At 33.7% G+C, this 23,039-nt stretch overlaps 1 long non-coding RNA gene across 1 annotated transcript; it reads left to right on the top strand.

Moving 5' to 3' along the window:
• Positions 1-17,424: 17,424 nt before the first annotated feature.
• LOC145111607 (uncharacterized) lies at positions 17,425-18,237 on the top strand. Its single transcript, XR_013710331.1, has 2 exons — positions 17,425-17,666; positions 17,940-18,237. It is a non-coding gene; the product is annotated as an uncharacterized LOC145111607 (long non-coding RNA).
• The last annotated feature ends 4,802 nt before the right edge of the window (positions 18,238-23,039 follow it).

Genomic DNA, 23,039 nt, shown 5'->3' with positions numbered 1-23,039 from the left:
GGCCATCTGTAATCCTCAATGTGGCAGGAGAAGGTGCTGCCACTTTCCCTGCTACTGCTAAACTCCGGCACTGGGACCGCTTGTGTCCCCTCTTATTGCACTGGAAGCAAATCAGATCTGATGATGTCGTGGTGGTGGTAGTGGATGTGCAATCTCGACTCACATGACCAGTTCGGCCGCACTTGTAGCAGCCCGAACTCCCCGCCTTGCACGTTCCCCCGTGTATCTTGCCGTATTTGCCACAACGTCTGTGGCTCTGCTGGCTCCGAGATCTGTGATCTGATACCTTCGGCTTCTTGCCCAAACTCCCTGACTGGCCCCCCTCTGTTTTCCTCTTTCTCTCCATCTCCAAATTCAACTCTCCCTCTCGAGCCCTAGCAATCATGTCCTCCAGCGTCTTGCAGCTGGAGCGGCTCACAAACTGTCTAATGTCACTCCTCAGCATCTCGTGGTACCGAGCCTTCTTCATCTCCTCATCTGCCACATACTGCGGTACAAGAAGCGCTCTCTCTCTGAATTTAGCGGTGATCTCCGCCACTGTCTCTGTAGTCTGCTGGAGTAGGGGTGCAAACGAGCCGAGCCGAGCCCGGGCATGGCCATGCTCGGCTCGGGCTCGTTTAAGTTATATGAGGCTCGAGCTCGAGCTCGGCTCGATTCGAGCTTTCTTGTACTGAGCTCGGCTCGAGCTCGTAAAGAATTATAGAAGCTTGGCTCGGGCTCGGGCTCGAATCGTTTTTTATCTCACGTGCCTAAATAAGCTTAAGCTCGGCTCAAGCTCGTTAAGAAGCTCGTTTACTAATACCCTAAATCCATAATCCTCCTAATATGTTTTTATTTTAATATATATAAATAATAATAAATTATATTATATAAAGGCTCGTTTAGGCTCGCGAGCCTAATCGAGCTTAATGACATAGGCTCAAGCTCGAGCTCGTTTAATAAACAAGCTTAATATCAAGCTCGATCTCGGCTCGGGCTCGTTTAAAATCGATGTCGAGTCGAGCTTTTAACGATCCGATCCCGAGTAGCTCGCGAGTAGCTTGGCTCGTTTGCACCCCTATGCTGGAGGTCCTAAAACTCCCGTGCTAACTGTTGCACCTTAATAACTGGTACAGAATCGGCCTTGAACATGGACGAGAAGTCACCCCATGTCATAGCATCTAAAACTGAATCATCCCCAATGGATCTCCTAACCTCCTCCCACCAGTCACGTGCCCTGTCCTTCAGAAGACAGGACGCAAGTCTAACCTTGTCCCCCTCGGGACATCTGCTGGTGCGGAAAGCGTTGGCAACATCAGCCAATCATCTAGTGCTCGCAATGGGATCCCGAGCCCCATGGTAATCAGGAGCTCCACAAGCCCTGAACTCCCTGAAAGTCAGTGTGCGCGACCCCATCATGGCCGCCATCTCAGTGCGGAAAGCGCTCAGTTTCTCATCCAGAAGCTCTAAATTACCCTCCTTGACCGATCCAAATATCACAGGAGTCTGATCTAGTATGTTGAGTGTAACCTCAGATGTAATATACTCCCTCGTCTGCTCATCCAACTGCCCGGCTCCAGAGTCCGAGCCTGATCCCTCACCACTGCCTGAAGTGCCAACTGGCCTAGGGCGTAGAACCACCATACTGAAAGTACACCATAACAAACATCAGTATACACATCATATCTCGAGGGATCTCACATACTACAAGTGTCCTGGATTCATCTCAGCCTTCCTTGATTCGAGTACGAATCCTCTACTTTTAGTAGTACGGGCCCATACTACCTTCCACATCTATCCGTACTTTCCTCAAGAACTGCCTTGACTCCACCAAGTCCCTTCTACTGCTACTGCTACTGCTCTCTGCTACTCTCATATTAGGCTTGCCCTAGGGTAATCACCAACCCACTCTCCACCATTAGCTGCATAAGAAGTCCCTGTTATCTCCCCTTAACTAGCTCGTAAATACTATTACATATCACTAAGACAAGATAATTCTTCGAATGAGAGTTTCTAGCCTACAACGGTTAGACTCAAATGAGAGCTGCGAAGTAAGGCTAAACCTAACCTTCTGAAATTATTTAGTCCTCGCAATATGTAACTTAACATATTTGTTTACTAGTTAGTAAAAGATAACTAGAAGTCCTAAAAGCACAAAGCAAGCAGCATTCAAGCATCGAGTACACATAATCAAGCATATCACATTCAGGCCATCACTGAATAATTTGTACTATCATGCGGTTCATAAACTTGAGATACATATAACTGGCACATAAGGCATCCTTCCTAGATCCTTAGCCCTAAACTAGCATGCAGTTCTCATAAAGCTGATACACATATAATAGGCACATAAGGCATCCTTCCTAGATCCTTAGTCCTAATCTAGCATGTTGTTCTCATAAATCTGATAATCATATCATTACATAAACTTGTATGGGTAATTTGAGAGTACTTACTTGAGCTCGGCTGATTGCATGCACCACACCCTTTTTCTCTTTTCACGGTTCTTTTCTTTTTTTCAAAATTCTTTTCGCTTTTTCTAAAACTCTTTTCTTTTCTCAAAATCCTTTTTACCAAAAATTGATTTTCCTTTTGAAAATTTCTATACCAATTCCTTAGTTTGAGTTTAGACACACCCGAAGGTGTGCCCGAATCCCTCAAAAATACACACCAAAAATTTCATTGAACTTTTTAAAACATCCCCAAAAATACAAACAAAAAATTTCTTTTTAAAATCATTTATAAAACCATAATTATCGTCATCATATAAAATCATAAACCAAGTATCTCAGAATATCGTAATATCTGTCAACATATCAAAAACCCACAACAGAAATCAGAGTAAATCTCCCAGGCTAGAAAACTATGGGGTGTGCCGTGCGATCATCCCGAGCCCTTCCCTGTTAGCTGAAGTACCTGAAACCAAACTGAAAATTGTAAGCACGAAGCTTAGTGAGCTCCCCCAAACTACCACACACCATACACGTAACATATAACATAAACTTTGGGACACCGCCTAGCTGCATCGGGACGAACCCGACATCGTCTTACCCGACATCGGACTCCTGCCCGGCATCGGGCTCACCCCGCATCAGACCATGTCTGACATCGGGCTCACCCCGGCACCGGGCTTGCCCCGACATCGGGCTTACCCCGACACATACACAACATATCATATATCATAAACAAATAACATAAGCATATAATATAACTGCATCAGGCTTACCCCGACATCGGCCCGAAATACGGAACACATAACAGATAACATATAAACTAACATACATCGGGCTTGCCCCGGAACACATAGCACATAACATGCATGAATCACAAAGACATCAAGCATACATATACTCTTCTCGGGACCTCCCCGGCATCGGACCGATGTCCGGAACTACTGACTTCTAAACGGGTCGGCATTGTGCCCTTAGACCCGTTCCTACTGGAGAGAAACTCACTTCTCAAACTGAATGTTGAACTCGTGCGTGAGGAATCTTTGCTGGCTGCTCCCACAACTCCTCGGCTACCACTATATAATAATACTTAGTCAGAAATCTGGAAATCTTGCTTAGGGTAAAATGACCATTTTACCCCTGGTCAAAGTCAACGTTTTGGTCAAAGTCAACCTTCGAGGTTGACGTAACTCGCCGAGTCAGCCTATTGACTCGTCGAGTTCTAGAAATCAGAAACCCTAAAGTCACGACTCGGCTCGCCGAGTCACCCTATGACTCATCGAGTTCCCAGGCTACCTATCATCACGACTGGATGAACTAACTCGTCGAGTCGTCCTCAGACTCGACGAGTCCTAGAATAGTTAGAAAAGGGACAAGATGATCCATCTCGTCGAGTTCCTTGACAACTCGCCGAGTTTCATGAACATCATCGAGGATTCTTGATCGCACTCGCCGAGTTCCCATATGAACTCGTCGAGTCCCTTGCAGATCTAACTTAAACAGCTGCGTTCACACTTCTAAGGCTCCAAAATACAGATCCAAATCGTTTCCATGGTCCATTTCTATAAAGTTGGAGACTTGATGGCTTTGCACACCTCAAATGGACCCAAACTCAAGTTATAGCAACCTACTTCCATGAACATGACCATTGCTTGGACAAAAACATGTTCAAGACCTCTTTTATGGTTCTAGAGGCTAAATATCACAGGAAAAAGGGATTGCTTGGCATACAACCCATGGAGAGTAACTTATCCTTCTCAAAGCGGTCAAAAAGACCCATAAATCAACACTAAAAGAGATCTAAGCTATGGGTTATCAAGCTAAGAGGTTTTTACCTCAGAAGGTTGCCAAAGATGGATGAAATCCTGGATCTTGATCTTCTCCACAAGCTTGATGGCTCCAAGCTCTTCCAACTCTCTTCTTTATCACAAAAACACACTCAAAACCTCAATAATCTCTCAAGGATGAAGCTCACAACGAATTAGGGTTTTGGAGGACAGGGAGGCTGGTAAGTGAGGCCCAAAAGGGGTTAAGTGGCTTAAATAGGGTGCAAAACCCCGAAAATAGGGTTTCCTCCTGACAGACCTACTCGTCGAGTCAAGGCTTCGACTCGCCGAGTAGACCATTTAAATCCCCGCGTCCAATCTGGTATCTACTCGACAAGTTAGGGCTACCAACTCGTCGAGTATCTTTTACAAAATTAATATTAAATGAACTGATGCGTACCAGGAACAGGGCGTTACACTTTTCAATGACATGTTTAATCTTGATTATGCCCTCTCAAGTTTGTGACTGAGATGCCGAGGATCACAAACAAGGTGTGAATAACCATGCAAATTAGCTTGGTACTCTCGATGTTACATATCACCTAATCAATGTGCCGGTTAACCACACACGCTCCATTGATCTATGATTAACACCAAGCTACCTTTTTCCACCCTTGTTAGTCCCAAATTAGTGTGCCGGTTAACCACACACGCTTCACTAACGACTTAGCAAGGTGCAAAGTGCAATTTGATGGGTTAGCACCAAATTCACATTTTTCCTAAGTAACTAAGATTGGGAATTTATAAGGGTTTAGTTACTTTATAATTCATTATACTTTTAATGAAAGTTTGTGTCCTATCCTACGCGTTCGGCTAACGACCCTCCATCAGTCAAGGAAGCGGTGGGTGATAGTGGACACCCATTAAACCACCATTTTATAGGCAGTAACCTTATACCCCCCCTTATAAACCGGCTTCGTGAATGAGGCCTACTAATGGTAAGACTGACCTTTTACTTATACATATAATATATTAAACTTTTAATTTTTTATATGGTATAAGGGTGTATTTTAAACTTTTCAAATACTTGATGGTTTAATCTATTAATAAATTATACTCTTAATTTAATTAAACTTAAACCATATTATTATGGATTTAATAATACTATTTTAATTAAACATTTAATTAACTATTAATAAAGTCCATAAGAGTTAATTGAACTATTCAAAAAAAAAACATCAAGATGCTAAATCAAATTAAAACTATTTAATTAATTTTAAGTTATGAACCCATTAGTTACATTTTGAAAACTTTTCAAATTACTAGGGTTTCTATGAGTTCAATGTTTCTTAATTGAGACTTTTTAACTTTTAAAACTTGAGGGCAAGTTTTGTAATTCTTGAAAAACTTTTGAACTTTATAACTTAAGGAGTTAATTTGTTTTATGAAGATGAGACTTTTCAAGTTCCATAATTTATGGAACTCTTCAAAAACATTAAGATCAATTTAACTAATATTTATTTGTAACTCCTTAAAAAAACTTTTGAGTTCCAAATTTGATGACAAAATTTGTAACTCCTTAAAAGCATTTAGATCAAATTATAAACTTATAAAATAACCATTTTTATCTTTTACCAATTTGATCATAATACAATTCTTGTAGTAAGATAATTTCAAATCAAAAATTGCAAATAATTAGCTTTATCATATAAACTAGTAATTATCTTAAAATTTGACAATTTATCTTTTAATTGGATGAGAATAATCACTACCATATCAGAAAAACATATTTTATGATACAAAACAGTTTGTGGTAATGATTCTAATCCAATTGATGCAAAAAAAAACCCGAAAACCCGCCAACAGATGATCCAACTCGTCGAGTTGGATAATGGACTCGACGGGTTCATCACTTATGAGCATGGACTCGACGAGTTCATGTATGGACTCGTCGAGTCCTCCTGTCAGAGTGCAGTTTTTCGACTTTTCCAACTTTGAACAATTAGCTATGCATCTATATAACAGAAAACTAACTTGGCTCTGATACCACTGTTGGGTTTTGAGTACTATAACACTCCTATGGTGCACATACAACCCTAATAGCTTTGGATCTAAGTTTTCTCTAGTTATACATGCAACAAAATTTTCCAAAGCATGAAGCCTACAACTAGCATACAATTTGACATATGAATCATAAAAGTAAGTTAGAAGATTACCTCTTTGTTGTAGCTTGTAGGAATTGGTCTTTCAAGAGCCTATCACCTCAAGTGTGATGCCTCAAATGTCTTATAACAAACCAAGAACAAGAGGAGGAGTTTGAGAGAGAAGTTGGAGACTCAAAATCGGCTAGAGCTTCTAAGAACACTTAGTGCATGATTTTGGCTTTAGAGGAATACATATATAGTGTAGAATTCCAAGAGTCATAAGCAAACCCTAATTCTTACACTTAGGCTTATGATCCATAATTCATATGGACTAATGTTTCATGGACTTTCACATAAGCTTAGTCAATCATGGATCAATAGCCCAAACCATATGTATCACTGATTTACACAATCAGTCCTCGTTAATTTAATTAGTCTCTTTTGATCACTAAATTAATTCCAAATTAATTCTTGATCAATACTAATTAAATAATATGATTTCTCAATTAATATATTATACTTATAATATATTATTTTTTCGAGGCAATCCAAACTTCGGTCAATATATGCGATCGCATATATGGAAATCTGCGACCGCATTTCCTTTTTTTGTTCGTTGCGGTTTGGTCGTGATTCTTCCTTTTAAGCTGTCTAAGTCGTTCCTCACCATCCTTCTTCTGTCCTAACTCCAATTTGGCTCCAATGCACCATCCAAGACATCCTCAAAGTGTCGTATTGTTGTTGTGCTCCAATTTGCCCTGGAAATCATAACAAAAGTGAGTAGTACATGCATTTTACGAAAATACTATGAAATACACAATTTATAGAAACATAAGGGAGATAGTTAGCAATTTATAAGAAAACAATGACGAACTCATGCTAAAAGATGCATCTAACAAACCTCCCTAAGCTTAAACCTTACTAGTCATCGAGTAAGGAAAGGATAGACATCGGAAACGGATGTAAGGGAAAATGATAGTGAGGGAATGACCTAAACGAAACTAACAACCTAAAAGGAAAACCTAACTAACTAGATCAATAGATAAACAAGGAATAAAAAATGCATGCAAAAACATAACAAAATGAAAAATAAACAACGATACAAAAAAATAAACAAGCACTTTATTTTTTTTCTTTTTTCTTTTTATTTATTTACGATTAGACTCTACACCAGTGAAGCTCCAATGGAATCACTACCTAGACGACTATCTTGATACATTCCAGGTATCACAGACTCCCAAAGTCATGAAGGCTCACAACGATGTAACCCAATAAACCGACCATAACTTTTATTTAAACTTTATACCTTAATTAACCTTGCGAGAGAAAATAACACATTTCAGAATCTCATGTCCTCAAGACTAGATAATTAAGAACCATAATTGATGCATCCTTAAGAACCTGGCATGACCAAATCAGCTTTCGCGGAAGAGGTCAACCCTCCCGTAGGGGCCAGAGCTCTATGCTTTCACTTTTTCGAAGAACAACAAATACCATATCACACAGTTCTTCTTGCGCCAGATTTGTCTTCAACTGGAGGCTCTTGACTTGATTGAACTTGAATTTTGTATCTTTGCCTTCACTTGACACACATAAACACGTGATCAATGAAATATTTATAATTTTTCAATGAACAATATTCACATATACTATACAATGCAACTTGTACAACACCAAGTGTCTGTCCAGTTGGTGATGAGATTTCTTTTCACTTGGTTAATTATGACAATACCACAAGCGATATCATAAGAATCAAATCCACAATTAATAGTTATAATATTAGAAACGTAACCAACACTTTCATAAATGTCGTTGTAAAGAAATATAAAATAAGAAAACCAGGTAATCCAAAATTTCACTTTTATTGAAAATAAATGAAAAGTTGGAACTTATCCTTACAACACATAAAATGAAAACTACGTTTCTAGACATCTACGAAGAGTAATAGCAATCTATTAAATTATTCCAACTCCTTATTAGTAGCTCCAAATTTTGATCTTCGCACCATGTGACCAAAGTCCATTTCTCATAATCAGATTTAGCTCACCTTGATCAAAATTCATTCTTTCTCTTAGCTCATTTAATACCATCAAAATGTAATCATCACATCATTTATTAAGAGTCTATGAATAGGAAATTATAAGACAATGGAGCCAGATAATGGATGTACCTAAAGTAGAGTCACACGACTTGACTTTTATTATCTCTAAGATCTTTCAGGTATTTTGGCCAGCTACTTTTACAATTTCCCTTCAATTGGTGGTAGAAACAAATGCACTCTGTGAGGTCAACACATGGAACAATCCTATAACTAAAATTTCCCTTTACCATACGATGAAAAGGTTTGATCTTGGACAACCCATTTCCATTGGGAAGAGAAATCTTTTCTGGACCACCATTGTCACCATTTCCAATATCCATGGAAACCTTGGAATTAGACCCTTTAAGCACCTCTGCCATAGATGTGTTCTTAAGCATTTCTGTTTTAGCAACTATCAACATTTGGGTCGGATCAATTAGGGTCATATCGATATTCCTCATATAAAAGCTCTCAATGAATTAATCATATAACTTTGGAAGTGAGAGAAGAACCAAGTCAATGGTTTTCTCCCTTGGGAAAAAGACACCCAATCTATCCAACTTGTCAATGAACGATTTCATTTTCAGAGCATGCGCACACACAAAGTTTCCATCTTGCTGTTTACATGCCAATAGGGGTTGAGTAGTATCGTATCTTTCAACTTAAGGATAAAATGTGATGTTGGGAGAGTCACAGGAGGAGGTGGTGGAAGAGTTGAAGAAGCATGGTGTCTAGTTCCACCATTTCCTAAGGAAGGGAAAACAATTTCACATTGACTTGAAATTGGAAGACCATCTCCAGAAGATTGAGGAAAACCATTTCCATAGGAATAAGGAAGACCATTTCTATCTTCATAAGACATTTAAAAATTGGGAGAAAAGTGAATTCAAGTTAGTTGATTTCATCCTTAATTATTAACCCAAAATTTAAATTAAGGATAGGATCCATATTTTCGATTCGAACTTTGAAGAGGGATGTTGTAATCAAATTCAAATCTATATAGGTAGGTAAGGCTTTTACCAATTCCAATCTTATGAAACTCCTAGATCATTTGAGATTCATTGAATCCTATCAATGACATGTTTAATCTCAGATTATGCTCTCACTTTCGTGGCTGGGATGTCAAGGATCACAAACGAGATGTGAATAACCATGCAAACCCGCTTGACAACCTTGATGTCATTTATCATCTCTCATTGATGTTTCGGTTAACAACGCACGCTCCATCAACAATGATAATTTCAAGATGCCCATCATATCTCTTTATAGTCCCTATTAGTGTCCCAGTTAACCACACACGCTCCACTAACGATATGTTGGGATACGTATCTTCCGTTAGCGGAATTTTTGTATAACAATAGTTATCACGTCGGCATCGATCGACCTCCTTTTGAGATGCTCTATGGGAGGAAATGCATGACCATGATATGCTGGGGTAAGGTCGGTCAGTGATTCATGGGAAGTAACGAGGTGGTACTCAAGACTACCAAGTTGATTCAGCAGGTTCAGGGTAGACTTCAGACAGCTCAGAGTCGGTGGAAGAGTTATGCCGACAAGCACCGATCAGACCTACAGTTTCAGGATAGGGATATGGTTCTTCTGAAGGTGTCACTTTGGAAAGGTGTCATCCGATTCAGGAAGTGGGGCAAGCTGAGCCCCAGGTATATCGGTCCATTCAGGGTTGTAGCTCGGGTCGGCAGGGTAGCATATCAATTGGATCTTCCAGAGGAACTCAATCAGATTCAAAGCACTTTTCACGTATCTCAGCTGCAGAAGTGTTTGTTTGATGATTCCGTAGTGGTTCCATTGGAGAATATTCATATGGATGACCGTCTAAACTACATTGAGAGACCGATAACGATCCTCGACCGGAAAACGAAAACCTTGAGGAACAAGGTTGTTGAGTTGGTAAAAGTGTAGTGGTAGCACCACAAGGGTTCAGAATGGACGTGGGAGTCAGAGGACGAGATGAGGGAGCACTACCCAGAGTTATTTCTGGCAGCGTACTTCTAGGACGAATTCTAATTCATATGGGGGAGAATTGTAGCATCCGATTAGTAGGTGTCTCCAATTTAGCCCTTAACCTATTTAAGTTTGCATATTTGGTCCCATTTAATTAAGTTTCGCTTTTCATCTTGTACGTTGGGCGTACATATGGGTACGCGCAGCGTACTCATGTGATATGATCGCGGAAGCCCTGCTAGTACGTTGGGCATACGTGAGGTACACCGGGCGTACTAGCTCAGCCTCAAAATCCTAATTTTATCTGTATTTTTGGGATGTTACACTAGGACAATTTGAGAAGTCGCCACTAACCCGGAGACTGACCATACCAATTGAGTCTTTCATGATATGAAATAATATACTGGGTTTAAGGAAGCTATCCGTGCTAGTAGACAACTTAGAACCATATGATTATTCACTTAACCATCTGATCTAATCAATTTATAAATCATGGATAACTTACCAATATTGTTTAAAGTGTATTAATTAAATTAACTAGGATAGATTGAATACAAATATCAATACCTTCAAATTGTGTTTGTCATACAGTTAGTCATAGTTGTTATATTTGTTTGATTATTTATATGATTATGCTAGTGATACTATTTAATTCATTTTATATGTTTTTTTTAGATTGATTAATAAGAAGATATTGATATGTTAGTAGATTTATATTCTCCATGTGTTTGACATATTTACTTATAGCTATATTGTTATTGATCAGGTCTATTGTCTGATATAGATAGTCAGTTTAATTTGTTAGAAATAATAAATATAAAACTAGATTTATATTTTAAATAAGTTTATTTTATTAGAATCTCCATTACACTTCATGCAACATAATACATATATATATATATATATATATATATATATATATATATATATATATATATATAAAGTAACATTATTAAAAAGATCAATGTAAAATATCTTGCAACGTGAATACATATGTTATATTTTAAGTTCAATTTTAGTTAGAACAAATTACAGAAATGGTCTCTGTAGTTTGTAAAAATATCATGTTTCGTCCCTATCTTTTTATTTATACTCGGACCGTCCTTCCTATTTGATTTCGTCTCTCTTAGACATCCTTTATATTATCTTTTTTATTTTTTATTATTTTGTTATTATTTATTATTTAAAAAAAATGTATTAATATACATAGGTCTCACCATTAACATCATCTTTCAATGTCTGTCAGCCATTATCTCCCACCATACGAAAATTATCAGCCATTGGAAACCACTACCTAATTCACCGTCTATCTCCGACAACCAATGTTCAACCATCATAGTTGACATCTGACAACACCACCAGTCAACCTCCACGGTTTATCTATGGTGACCACGCCAAAATTAAAAGAGATTGAACAAAAATAAAAAAAAATCAAATAAATAAATAAAACCCTATATAATCACAATCACATTTTGTAATCAAACCAAACCATCCTCCTATAAAACCACCACCTCAGCATATTAAAACACAGTTTGCTAAAATCACTTTAAATTTAAATAAATCATGTTCCTTCTCAAGTATATATTTTTTTTGATATAAAATGAATTAATATCTCATTAATTTGGGGTAAATTTTCTTTTAATGGACACTTGTTCATATATGGCTGGTTGCCCACACGCTCCTAGAAGAAATGCTCCCCTCGGCGGAAATTAAATGTCACGTTATTCATGACTTAGTTCTAAGTGGAATTGCAATATTTGCACATAAACCATGTATTGTGAGATTAGTTCATTACTTGGATATTACGTGATGGTGGACTAAGAAAGAAAAAAGAGCAAAATATTGAAAAAGAAAGTTGTTTTATAAGATTGTATTTTTTTTCTTTTATAAATAATCATAAGTTTGAAATGGTGCAACTATCTAATCATTATTTCTTTGGATATTTGGTTTTTTATGGTCCCTATCAAAAAATATTAAAAAACTAAATAAGAAATAAAATGATATACCAACAAAATCATATTTTTTGATAAAAATAATTGGTTTTTTGTTTGAGGTTTTACGGTGCTAAGACCGTCTCTAACTCATCTTTATTTCTTTTTCCTTCATAAATGGAATAAAAAATAGGGTAAATAGTCTAACATTTTTTCATTTTCTATCTTATTTTTTACCCCAAAAAATATATCCTAGAATAATCTATTTTTACAAGTTATATATATATATATATATATATATATATATATATATATATATATATATATATATATATATATATATATATATACTAGGTGTGCATCCGCGCAAACCAGCGGAGCTATTATTGTTTCAACGAATGATTTTTTTTTTCAGAAAATGTTATTTGATTGTTTCAATGGCTACAAAATTTTGTGACTGATATGTTAGAAAAATTTCATGTCCGACCTTTGGACAAACTTCATTCCCAAGATGAGATAATATAAATCGTTTCTCCACGTCGAGTCCTAAGAAGATGATTAAAAATTAATTATAAAATAAAAATCCAAAAAATCAAAGTTGTTTCAGAGAATGTTTAGAAAGTTTCATATGTGACAAATTATCTTGAATTATTTTCAATAATAAGGATGAGGAGGGAAACCATATCTCTTGGAACGATGAGAGATAGAAAGAAATGGGCAAAACAAAAGAAAATGCATTTTTGTCCAATTATCATTAGTCGAATACACACTAAGCATAATTCATCTTGTTTTGTTGTGTACTACTTAACAAACGGGTCCTAAGTAAATTTGTTATCTAGAGGAAGAAGCCACTTGAGATGGTTTGGAAACTGATTTTCAACCTGAAAAAATAAGCTTTCAAAAAAATACATAGACTTAAATGTAACAACGAAGAATAATTATATTTTATGAAGAAAAAGATATCAAAGCGAGAAAAGTTTCATTAACACAGATCCTTGTTCTTGAGGAGCTTGAACCGACCAACCCATCAAAAGTTGGATGGATAAACAACCCTTAATAGCTCTCCAGTAATACTTTGGAGAAGATAATAAATAATATCCATTATTTCAGTCCTAATACGTTTATTAAAAATTTACTTTAAGTTTTCCAAAAAAAATTCACTCAAGAGAAGAGGAGAGGCCCATCATATACAAATGTAACATATACACAGATATATAGAAAATCAAGAATATAAATGCACAATCTTTTTCATGTCAAAACTTTACCATATACATAGATATATAGAAAATCAAGAATAAAAAGAATGCATAGTCATGATAGAAATAATTAATAGAAAATCAGGTATATAGAGACCCACCATTATGTGATAATCATAACACCAAAACCAAAAATATCCTTGGAAATCCACAAGAATTCTTGCCTATAAGACTGGAGGGGTATGAGAGGGATGTTTCCCTCACTTTTCGTGGGCCACACCACCTTTTCCCTAACTTTTCTTTCCCTCACCTGAAACCCAAGGAATTGGTGGGAAACTCCCTTCACTATTTTTTTATTTTTTTTAAAAAAATATATTTCATACATAAATTATACTCATTTTGTAGGGAATTAAAAACCATGAATTTTGATATATTTTTTATATTTTTTTAGTAGGTATATAATTTTATATATATTAAAAAAAAAAAAAAAAAAAAAAAAAAAAAAAAAAAACTACCCAATAGAATGAGGAGAGAGTGTGCGACACCCCTCCCCCTGCCTCTTTCCCGCGCCTCCTTTCCCGCACCGCAGGTGCGATGTTCCTCCGTGCGGGACACTTCCCGCGGCCCTCCCCGCTCCTCATACCGTCCGGCCTAAACTATTGATATGAAACATGAATAAAGAAAGAAAAATAAACTAAAAGATTAAAATCAAAGTTGAAATATGTTAAAAAAACATGGAGTCGTGAACTCTAGTGAATAAAGTGAAAGTAACTTTCTATCTACGTTAAAAAAGAAATGAAATTTAATTGATATTTCTTTCCTTAAATATTTTCGGTGATTATTCTTTACCATAATTAGTTTTTGTTCATAGAAAGATAGTGGTTTGTGCAAAACAAATTTGTACATTAAGTTTTCAAGCATGTACCTCTTAAATTTCAAGAAAAGTTCAATATGTTTTATAATATAGTTAATATATATATATATATATATATATATATATATATATATATATATTCAAATACATCTTTCTAATTAATTAGATTTTAACAAATATATATTATATTTTTTCATTACAAAAATATTATAAATTATATTATCATAAATAAAACGTTTATATATATATATATATATATATATATATATATATATATATATATATATATATATATATATATATATATATAATAATTTTAAATTAATTATTACTTTATTATCAATAATTATTAAATAAATAAGATATATTTATAATAAATATATCAAGATCACAATCATATTTGATTATTATATTTTATAAATTATGTTACTGTGTTTAAAGTCTTTAGTACATATTTTAATTTTTTTTATATGAATTCGATAAATAAATATTAAACTCTATATTTATGATTAATTAATATAAATTACTATATAACATGATATTACAAATATTAAATATTGCATTTAAATTATTATTAGTAGATAAAAATAAACTAGAAATGTGTAAAATAAAAATGAGAGAGACTAAAATTGGCAACCGATACTTCAACTCCATTTTTGAAGATATTAATAGTATTCTCTCAAATATCGAGGAATACTATTTATATCTCCAAAAACGGAGATAGAAATGAGGTAGGGTTGGATGAGAATGGAAGGAAGAAATGAGGGGAAAATGCAGTTTTGGGGGATATGAATAGTATTATAATAAATATGGTGTTATATTATTCATTTCTCCCAAAGGATGAACTTTGTGTTGTCGGTTTTAATCTCTTAATTTATATATTTATACATTTCTAGTTTATTTTAACTACTAATTATAGTTTAAATATAATATTTAATACTTATAATACTTTGTTATGTATTAAATTATATTAATTAATTATAAATATAAAGTTTGTTTTTGTTCATCAAATTCATATAAAAAGTTAAATACATATTGAAATTTTAAAAAACAATAACGTATTTTACAAAAGCTTATAAATATGTTATAAATATAATCTTATTTATTTAATATTATTGTAATGAAAAAAAATATAGATTATATATTTGTTAAAACCAAATTAGTAGAAGGGTGTTTGACAATTTATATAAATTGGGAGAATTAAATATATTAGGAATATACCTTTTGAGATAAAAAAAGTAAAGTAACATCGAAGATGAAACATTATTTAACCCATTTTTTATTTATTTTTAGAGAAAAAAATGGGGATGAGTTTGAAAATCATCTAACTAGTGCTAGTTTGAGAGATATTTGGAAAAAAAATGATGTAAAAACTAAGAAAAAAAAATTAAAATAAAAGCGTCGTAAATAGAGGGATAGTTTCGAAACGAATAGTGACTTCATAGGTCCACTGTGAAATTATCGGTTATTCAATGAACAACTCATTGAATTTTGTGTGTCTTTTAATTAAAGAAAAGACAAATTTAACTAATATTATTAAGTTTTTAACTTCCCAAATTAGCCACTAATTTGGTAATGCTTATTGTGCTTTCGGCCTGCCAAATGGTTTTTTGGCATGTGATATTTCCTAATATATATATATATATATATATATATATATATATATATATATATATATATATATATATATATATATATGGAAAAGTGAATATGTGGCTGTTATGTATGTATCGTTAGGTATAGAACTTCCAATACTACGTCGTTTTGACATATAACTATATGATTTAAATACAAATATTTAATTTTAAATGAAATATATTTCCTATTCTATCGGTTATCTCCAATTCTATCGATTTTCCTCAATAATTTATTCCAATTCTATCGATTTTCCTCAATAATTTATTTCAAATGATTACTCTTACATTGACTTTACAGCTTTATCATAATCTTTTTTTCAATTTTCATCTTACACTGACATAAGCAATTTTGTGTTCATAAATATTGACACGGGATAAATAAGAAAAAGAAAGAAACATATATAAATCAACGTAAGACGATGGAAATTCCTGTACCAATTGTCGACCAATTGTTGACTGGAAAGATATGCATTATCTTTTTTTAAATGGAATTAACCAAAATTAACCATGTTATGCTTGAGAAATTTGATGTAAATTATGGAAATTATAATACGCATAAAATTTAAAAAAATGTTTTAAACCAAAATTTAGTTAAAACTATGTAGTTTTAATAGGTTCTATATGTAATCTTACATACAAAACAACCACATATTCACTAACCTCATATATATATATATATATATATATATATATATATATATATATATATATATATATATATATATATATATATATATATATATATATATATATATATATATATATAAACCATATTGATCATGAATTTTAAGAGGTACCACTTGTAGGCTTGATGTACAGATTAAGAATGCAAATCCATATCCATATTCTAATAAATGAATAGTTTTAATCTCCTTTTGTCAAGTGTCACCCTAATACAACTCCTCATTAATATTATGTCATGTGTCATGTAGATATATTAAGCAACTCATTTTAAAATTCAAATTTACATTTTCTAATTATATGTTAAATTTGAAGTTATAATAACTTTAAATTTTTGATATATCTCTTAATTAATAATTTATTTAAAATAACTTATTTAAAATAATTGATTAATAATTATAAATTTTTATTATAGAAGTTTAATTAATTTTATAACCGTGGTTCTCACGAGTTATAAACTAGTTCTTATATAAAAATATCAACAATAATTATGAAACGTAAATCATTTAATGACATGGGTTTATTTCTATTTTAATATCCAAAATTAAATAGGAAACAATCAATCATGGGTTGTTAATTGCTATATGAAATTATGGTTTGGATTTAATTTTTCAAATCTTGATTAGGCGATTGATTCTAATGGTTTCCAATAATAGTCAATGTGAACTAAGGATATTATGGTTCGATATGATTTTTGAAATCCAGAATTTCCTTATGTCGAGTGTTTGAATCCCTTAATTCTCAATTCTTTTCTGTCTCCATACGTTTTTCTATATATAATCGGTTCATCGCCTCGTCCACCAACTCAAATCAAAATCAAGTTATCCTTGATGTTTATTGTTTTCTTTTACATTTGCGTTTTGTATATTCATCGTCATTTACAAGAGCATTAAGATTATTTTTGGTTTTTTTTTGTTTCACACTATTGTATCAGAGCATACGCAATACAGAGACTGCAAAAATCATGTGAGAACGAGCTTATACGGCAAATCGGTATTTTGAATGCTATTGGGTTGATTTTTTTAACATGTTTTTAGATTTTTCAGGACTTTTAAGGTTAGTTCATTACAATATGTGGTTTTTTATAACATTCATGTTGTCTGGTGTACTTTGCAGCATTTCTAAGTCAAAAATCATTTGTCCATTTGATGAACTTTCACTTATTGATATGTGTTTTCTTGGAACGATAGCAATGGTGATACATTCTTAAAGTTTGTATTCAATTTTCTGATTTTGCAGAGCAATCTACTATTCTAGAGCCAATGTAATGCTAACAATCCAAGAAGCAGTCGAAGCTGGATTACACCAACCTATAATTAAGCAATTCAAGTTTTCGAGACTTAGACATCTTTCCTAAAAACCTATGTGCAATTCACACCTAGGGTGTTATTTTCCCTAAATATATTCATTTACCTACGCATATGAGTATGAAGAAGGCTTGATCAAGTTTTCCTTAAACTATGTTGAGTTTTTTTTTTAAATAATAAAGAAACAAGAGGCCAAATATAGAGCCAAATTCGTTGGCCTCAGTTACATATTTGTACTTTCTTTGAAATTTCTTAGCCTTTCCCTTTATATATGACATAATTTTGTTAAGAAACACATATAATGGATTTCGTGTTTTGACGTCTCAACAATATTATTATTAATAAAAAAAATGGGAATATGATGTTTTCCATTGAGGGATTTTATTAAAGTTTTTACTTAGTTATGATGCCAAAAACATTGATGGTCTATATAATAATTATACTTTCAAGGATGTGATGACTCATTATATAATTAGTTTAGTTCAAAGAAAACATTGTTGCTAAGAACCTTGGTTAAATGTTTTTTTTTTTAACTGGTGTGTGACATCCCCATTTTCACGGCCAGAAAAGACCGATTTTGTTTATGTTTTATAAAAATCAGAGTACCTCTTTTAATAAAAATGTTGCGGAATTTGTTCCCAGAAAAAAACATGATAAATACGTTATCAAAGCATTTCCGAAGAAATGTGTTTTTATTCATTTTCAAAACCTTGGGATGTCATCGTCAATACAGAAACATAAACATAAACAAAACTTACATTCATTTACACTAGTGATCTACATCTCTTTTAAATCTCTAAGTGTAACGTAGCTTCGTATCGACACCTGTGATACAAATAAGCTTGAGTGGGTCAGGTCGGGAAACCTGGTGAGTACATAGGGTTTTCAACCCACAATAATATAATTATTATGTTTAAACAACAAACAATCAACCCAATTACCCATCCCCATTATCTTCCTCACTCTTAAGGGTCTACCCTAAGAGTCATCTATCCTGCATTCGTTCATTCCGAAGTCCCTTGCTTCCAGGGTTTATAAGACAGCACTAAGTCCATAGCTGCCAATGCTCATTTGTAAAGCACTAAATCCATAGCTGCTAAAGTTCATTCATCGGGTACTAAATTCATAGCTACCAGTGTTTATATAATAGGTACTAAGTCCATAGCTACCAACGTTTATCTGTCAGGTACTAAGTCCATAGCTACTAACGTTTATCCATCAGGTACTAAGTCCATAGCTACCAACGTTTATTCAATAGACACTAAGTCCATAGCTGCCGATGTTCACTCATATCATGTTTTATCTCTCATCCTTCATCTACCCATGTTATACCCAACATATTTGTAGATATAGAATACGTATACAGTTTAAATCATTTAAAACATGTATAAAATCGTTCATCCAACATAGATAGCAACTATACAGGTTATATGCACACATAGCACGTAATTTATATAAAATACTTTATATCTATGTGTAAGATGAAAATAACTATGCACTCACTTGTTAAAGTGATGATTCCAAACTCGGGCAGCGCTTCACTTTAACGATTCTATTTTCCTTCGACGAAACCTAGCATTATTATCGCTAAATTTTAGTCTAATATTTACCGTGACTAATTATTAGTCTTAGCATTATTATTATTATATAAGCGTTTAAACAATATTTTCCAACCATTATGTACAGACATGGGCCAGACATAAAACACCGGAGGGCAGGACCATTTTGGCATATAGCACTTCTGGAATCCAACAACCCCATGCGGCCCTTTAAACCAGATTCCCCGTACTGCGAGTAGTTAAAAAGATATTGTAACGAAACTTATATAACCTATAATAATAGCTCAAATAATTATTATAAGGTCCTAATAACGTTACTATATTTAAATAAAAGCTATATTAAAAATTAGGTAGGCGTATCTTACCTACGAGGGAGTTTGGCTAGAAGCCGGGCTCTGCAGGGGCAGGACTTCCGAGCCGAAAGCTCTTCTTCTCGGAGCCGTCGAGCGCTCAGGGGCTTTCTTCTAGCGCTAGGGGAGTTTTTTTTGGGAGGTTTAGAGAGAGTGTAGAGAGAAGAAACAATGAGAAAGGTGTGAAGAAAATGAGGGTGAAAGGGGTTGTATTTATAGGGTGAAATATGGCTGAAATTGGTGCCACATGTCACCATCTAGTGGCAAGCCTTGGGGAGAAAGCAATTGCCAAGATTGTGCCACATCACCCATTTTCGCACAGCACACTTCCGACTTCTAAAATCCGTAACTTTCGCATACGAGCTCCGTTTTTGACGTTCTTTATATCCACGCGTAGGTAAATATAAGATATACAACTTTCCTTTTGACTCTATCGGCTAATTATCGACCGATCTTAAATTTAACAGTAGAAGGTGACTACACTGTTAAATGTCCGCGTAAAATTCATAACTTCTACACACGGACTCCGTTTCCGTCTGTCTTTTTGTCGTTGAGTTCCTATTAATAAGATATTCAATTCTCATTTAGGTCGCGTTGGCAAAAAACCGGGTGATCTAGAATTCGAGTTTCGGGTCGTGCACTGCTAGACCAAATCTTAGAAAAATCATAACTTCCTCATACGAAGTCAGATTTGGGCGTTCTTTTTATGCACGCTCTCGGTTTAACGTATAATACAACTTTTGTTTAGATCACTAAGGCCAAAAAGTCCTCTATCGTAAATTCACTATTTACGTCTCCCGGTGCCGTGCCGATTTTGCCGTAAAACTTTGACGGACCATAACTTCTTCGTTATAACTCAGATTTCGGCGTTCTTTATATGTACGGAACCCTTGTAACATATACCACCACTTGGTTAAGATTAATCCTTATAAATAATATTTCATCAATAACTCATTTTTGATGCTCATTGTCTCTAAATTGACTAGCCCGAATGTGCAGGTGTTACATGGTGTGTCGTTTGTTTGTAGATCACTATTTATCAAAAGTTTTTTTTATACCTAGAGTGTTGTTGATTGGCAAGATAAAATTTAGTTTATTTTATTAAAATCTCAGTAAACATTTGAAGCTAATTATACTTTATTATAAGTAGTTCAATCTACCAATTACAGATATGAAACTAAAATTATAGGTTTTTATTGTAAAGTTAAAGAACTCGTGGAAATTATACAATATAATTGAAGATTTTATTTCTTGTAAAATAAGATATTTTTTGCATTTTTATTAATTACCGTAAATAACTAAATATCATCTCAATCATGTGCAAAAGATAATAATAAATAATTGAGCTAATTTGCAAATTAGGGAGGTCGGCCTATGTGTTAGTATTGTCATAAAAAAGATAATCGTTTTAACAATTACGACCATGATTATTTGTTACATGGGGGTTTATGGAATGCCATATGCTTAATATTAACTAGAAAGGTTACCCCGCTACGCGGGGGCCAGAAGCTTTCAATGTTGTTTCCGAATTGATAAATATGACAGACATAGAAAGTGCAAGGATGAAAAGTCCGGACTTTGCACCGGACAAAAAATGTAAAAGTTTTGACTGTAAGGACCAAAAGTGTGAAAATGGCTAAAGAATTAAAGGGGTAGAAATTAGCAATTTTTTAGAAAAGGGATCAAAGTTGTCAAACCGTTAAAGTTTTGTGGCCAAACTTTAAATATTAAAAGGTTCCAAAAAAGTGTAAAAATATTGATTGCAATGACCAAAAATGTCAAAATTGGTAAAGAATAATGAGCAAAGTTGTCAAAAAACATCCAAATTTAGTATTCCTAACTTCCAACAATAATACATTGACCAATTCTGTGAAAAAAATGGGAAGTTGAATGGAACACAAACAAAAGGACATGAATAAATTAATTAAAGAAGTACAGTGACCGGATATGTAAATCAAGGGGCCAAAGCTGGACAAAGTATGTCAACTTTACTATTCCTTTCTATCACAACTTTAATATATATATAATAATTTAGATTTTTCAAACGGCATTGGGTTTGCTAACTTTTTGCTAAGATTACTTATTAAAAAAAGGTATTATTTGGGATACTTCTATTTTTCTAAAAACTTTATTAATAATTTAATTATTCAATTATTTGGTATTTCACTATTAATAAAAAGATTTGATATACACCATAAACTTTAAACCTTAGTACGATTTGTCTTGAATTTAGGTAAGCATGAAAAAATTATAGCTTATGATCTTGCTCAAGTAAACCGATATTACACTGGTTCGAATTACGACAACTCCGACTTCGTCATATTTTCTGAAAACTTATTGCAACTATAAAGTTAAAATTTGGAAGGTAAAAACAAGTTAATTATGTGAAATATAAAATATTTTCGAAAGAAATGTGATACCTAAATCTATAAAAACAAGTTAACTTCGTTTTGCAAGACGAAACAATGACCATGATTCGTCCTATTTTGTTTATATTTTACAGTAATGAATTACCTAGATAATAACATACTAAAATAATGTATGTTAATTTTTTAAACCAAAACAAGGTATTTTTGTATTTAACTAAACGAAACACAACATACTTTTAAACGAAAACAATAACATACTTTTAATTTTAACTTGAATGGAACTAATTGCCGACATAAATTATTTGTTGCCGCCGCTTTGCGCGGGCACACGACTCGTGTATATATATATATATATATATATATATATATATATATATATATATATATATATATATATAGTTAGGTTCATATATGACATATAAATATTGTGTGATTTGTATGATTAATTGTGGACCAATCAACAAATAGGGGCATAATATTCAAATTGTAGAATTCATTTATAATTTGTATTGATCAACAAATTAAATAACCCTAATTGAAATCCTATAATTAAGGAATTTAACCCATATCATTGTGCCACAGGGTTTATTTTCTTTTTGTTTTACTTTCAAACATTGACGAGACCACAAGCACCCATGGTTGAAGCACACAAGACATGAAGACTGTCGAGTGGAGATGTCGCTTAACGACCTGATCCGTCCTACCTCCTTCGCCGATCTGCACGATGTTTGTTGGTATACGAACTTCGTCACCT

The sequence above is a fragment of the Lactuca virosa genome, chromosome 5 (genome assembly GCF_052849685.1).
Source record: "Lactuca virosa cultivar CGN04683 chromosome 5, Lactuca_virosa_CGN04683_v6, whole genome shotgun sequence".
NCBI lineage: Eukaryota > Viridiplantae > Streptophyta > Magnoliopsida > Asterales > Asteraceae > Lactuca > Lactuca virosa.
Note: the sequence above shows the minus strand (reverse complement) of the source record. Positions and strands in the feature narration are given on the sequence as shown.